We start from the raw sequence: 2,500 nt of genomic DNA, 5'->3' as shown, positions 1-2,500 counted from the left end.
AGAGACTCTTTCAGGCTTTCTGAAGAAACTGAGAGACTATTTCAGGAATTTTGAGGGGAAAAAAGACAATTTAGGATTTTTGAAACATTTCATTGACTCTTTTTTTTTTTTTTTTTTTTTAAACAATAAAGCTTACAGCACCTGGTATTCCCAGGCGGTCTCCCATCCAAGTACTAACCAGGCCCGACCCTGCTTAGCTTCCGAGATCAGACGAGTTCGGGCGTTCTCAAGGTGGTATGGCCGTAAGCGAAATCTGCTGCCAAAATTGGGCTATTTGAATAGTTAAAACATTAGGGTAGTAAACTATATAAAGCTTACAGCACCTGGTATTCCCAGGCGGTCTCCCATCCAAGTACTAACCAGGCCCGACCCTGCTTAGCTTCCGAGATCAGACGAGTTCGGGCGTTCTCAAGGTGGTATGGCCGTAAGCGAAATCTGCTGCCAAAATTGGGCTATTTGAATGGTTAGAACATTAGGGTAGTAAACTATATAAAGCTTACAGCACCTGGTATTCCCAGGCGGTCTCCCATCCAAGTACTAACCAGGCCCGACCCTGCTTAGCTTCCGAGATCAGACGAGTTCGGGCGTTCTCAAGGTGGTATGGCCGTAAGCGAAATCTGCTGCCAAAATTGGGCTATTTGAATGGTTAGAACATTAGGGTAGTAAACTACATAAAGCTTACAGCACCTGGTATTCCCAGGCGGTCTCCCATCCAAGTACTAACCAGGCCCGACCCTGCTTAGCTTCCGAGATCAGACGAGTTCGGGCGTTCTCAAGGTGGTATGGCCGTAAGCGAAATCTGCAGCCAAAATTGGGCTATTTGAAGAAGAAAAAAAAGAGACTCTTTCAGGCTTTCTGAAGAAACTGAGAGACTATTTCAGGAATTTTGAGGGGAAAAAAGACAATTTAGGATTTTTGAAACATTTCATTGACTCTTTTTTTTTTTTTTTTTTTTAAACAATAAAGCTTACAGCACCTGGTATTCCCAGGCGGTCTCCCATCCAAGTACTAACCAGGCCCGACCCTGCTTAGCTTCCGAGATCAGACGAGTTCGGGCGTTCTCAAGGTGGTATGGCCGTAAGCGAAATCTGCTGCCAAAATTGGGCTATTTGAATGGTTAGAACATTAGGGTAGTAAACTATATAAAGCTTACAGCACCTGGTATTCCCAGGCGGTCTCCCATCCAAGTACTAACCAGGCCCGACCCTGCTTAGCTTCCGAGATCAGACGAGTTCGGGCGTTCTCAAGGTGGTATGGCCGTAAGCGAAATCTGCTGCCAAAATTGGGCTATTTGAATAGTTAAAACATTAGGGTAGTAAACTATATAAAGCTTACAGCACCTGGTATTCCCAGGCGGTCTCCCATCCAAGTACTAACCAGGCCCGACCCTGCTTAGCTTCCGAGATCAGACGAGTTCGGGCGTTCTCAAGGTGGTATGGCCGTAAGCGAAATCTGCTGCCAAAATTGGGCTATTTGAATGGTTAGAACATTAGGGTAGTAAACTATATAAAGCTTACAGCACCTGGTATTCCCAGGCGGTCTCCCATCCAAGTACTAACCAGGCCCGACCCTGCTTAGCTTCCGAGATCAGACGAGTTCGGGCGTTCTCAAGGTGGTATGGCCGTAAGCGAAATCTGCTGCCAAAATTGGGCTATTTGAATAGTTAAAACATTAGGGTAGTAAACTATATAAAGCTTACAGCACCTGGTATTCCCAGGCGGTCTCCCATCCAAGTACTAACCAGGCCCGACCCTGCTTAGCTTCCGAGATCAGACGAGTTCGGGCGTTCTCAAGGTGGTATGGCCGTAAGCGAAATCTGCTGCCAAAATTGGGCTATTTGAATGGTTAGAACATTAGGGTAGTAAACTATATAAAGCTTACAGCACCTGGTATTCCCAGGCGGTCTCCCATCCAAGTACTAACCAGGCCCGACCCTGCTTAGCTTCCGAGACCAGACGAGTTCGGGCGTTCTCAAGGTGGTATGGCCGTAAGCGAAATCTGCTGCCAAAATTGGGCTATTTGAATGGTTAGAACATTAGGGTAGTAAACTATATAAAGCTTACAGCACCTGGTATTCCCAGGCGGTCTCCCATCCAAGTACTAACCAGGCCCGACCCTGCTTAGCTTCCGAGATCAGACGAGTTCGGGCGTTCTCAAGGTGGTATGGCCGTAAGCGAAATCTGCTGCCAAAATTGGGCTATTTGAATGGTTAGAACATTAGGGTAGTAAACTATATAAAGCTTACAGCACCTGGTATTCACAGGCGGTCTCCCATCCAAGTACTAACCAGGCCCGACCCTGCTTAGCTTCCGAGATCAGACGAGTTCGGGCGTTCTCAAGGTGGTATGGCCGTAAGCGAAATCTGCTGCCAAAATTGGGCTATTTGAATGGTTAGAACATTAGGGTAGTAAACTACATAAAGCTTACAGCACCTGGTATTCCCAGGCGGTCTCCCATCCAAGTACTAACCAGGCCCGACCCTGCTTAGCTTCCGAGATCA

The 2,500-nt window shown here is 46.9% G+C and overlaps 13 non-coding genes across 13 annotated transcripts in view; all 13 read right to left on the bottom strand.

Moving 5' to 3' along the window:
- Positions 1-129: 129 nt before the first annotated feature.
- Positions 130-248, bottom strand: LOC148985796 (5S ribosomal RNA). Its single transcript, XR_016166238.1, has one exon. It is a non-coding gene; the product is annotated as a 5S ribosomal RNA (ribosomal RNA).
- A 63-nt stretch (positions 249-311) lies between these two features.
- Positions 312-430, bottom strand: LOC148985795 (5S ribosomal RNA). Its single transcript, XR_016166237.1, has one exon. It is a non-coding gene; the product is annotated as a 5S ribosomal RNA (ribosomal RNA).
- A 63-nt stretch (positions 431-493) lies between these two features.
- On the bottom strand, positions 494-612 carry LOC148985794 (5S ribosomal RNA). The gene has a single exon (XR_016166236.1). It is a non-coding gene; the product is annotated as a 5S ribosomal RNA (ribosomal RNA).
- A 63-nt stretch (positions 613-675) lies between these two features.
- LOC148985793 (5S ribosomal RNA) lies at positions 676-794 on the bottom strand. Its single transcript, XR_016166235.1, has one exon. It is a non-coding gene; the product is annotated as a 5S ribosomal RNA (ribosomal RNA).
- Positions 795-964: 170 nt separating this feature from the next.
- LOC148985792 (5S ribosomal RNA) lies at positions 965-1,083 on the bottom strand. Its single transcript, XR_016166233.1, has one exon. It is a non-coding gene; the product is annotated as a 5S ribosomal RNA (ribosomal RNA).
- A 63-nt stretch (positions 1,084-1,146) lies between these two features.
- Positions 1,147-1,265, bottom strand: LOC148985791 (5S ribosomal RNA). The gene has a single exon (XR_016166232.1). It is a non-coding gene; the product is annotated as a 5S ribosomal RNA (ribosomal RNA).
- A 63-nt stretch (positions 1,266-1,328) lies between these two features.
- Positions 1,329-1,447, bottom strand: LOC148985790 (5S ribosomal RNA). The gene has a single exon (XR_016166231.1). It is a non-coding gene; the product is annotated as a 5S ribosomal RNA (ribosomal RNA).
- A 63-nt stretch (positions 1,448-1,510) lies between these two features.
- Positions 1,511-1,629, bottom strand: LOC148985789 (5S ribosomal RNA). The gene has a single exon (XR_016166230.1). It is a non-coding gene; the product is annotated as a 5S ribosomal RNA (ribosomal RNA).
- A 63-nt stretch (positions 1,630-1,692) lies between these two features.
- On the bottom strand, positions 1,693-1,811 carry LOC148985788 (5S ribosomal RNA). Its single transcript, XR_016166229.1, has one exon. It is a non-coding gene; the product is annotated as a 5S ribosomal RNA (ribosomal RNA).
- Positions 1,812-1,874: 63 nt separating this feature from the next.
- Positions 1,875-1,993, bottom strand: LOC148985787 (5S ribosomal RNA). The gene has a single exon (XR_016161110.1). It is a non-coding gene; the product is annotated as a 5S ribosomal RNA (ribosomal RNA).
- A 63-nt stretch (positions 1,994-2,056) lies between these two features.
- Positions 2,057-2,175, bottom strand: LOC148985786 (5S ribosomal RNA). The gene has a single exon (XR_016166228.1). It is a non-coding gene; the product is annotated as a 5S ribosomal RNA (ribosomal RNA).
- A 63-nt stretch (positions 2,176-2,238) lies between these two features.
- Positions 2,239-2,357, bottom strand: LOC148985785 (5S ribosomal RNA). The gene has a single exon (XR_016161350.1). It is a non-coding gene; the product is annotated as a 5S ribosomal RNA (ribosomal RNA).
- A 63-nt stretch (positions 2,358-2,420) lies between these two features.
- Positions 2,421-2,500, bottom strand: part of LOC148985784 (5S ribosomal RNA) — a 119-nt gene continuing 39 nt past the window's right edge. Inside the window, exon 1 of the ribosomal RNA XR_016162790.1 lies at positions 2,421-2,500. This exon is cut by the window's right edge and continues 39 nt beyond it. This is a non-coding gene — a ribosomal RNA (5S ribosomal RNA).

Source organism: Pimephales promelas, chromosome 3, assembly GCF_988280905.1.
Source record: "Pimephales promelas chromosome 3, fPimPro1.hap1.1, whole genome shotgun sequence".
In the NCBI taxonomy this organism is placed as follows: Eukaryota; Metazoa; Chordata; class Actinopteri; order Cypriniformes; family Leuciscidae; genus Pimephales; species Pimephales promelas.
This window is presented reverse-complemented; position numbering and strand designations above follow the sequence as displayed.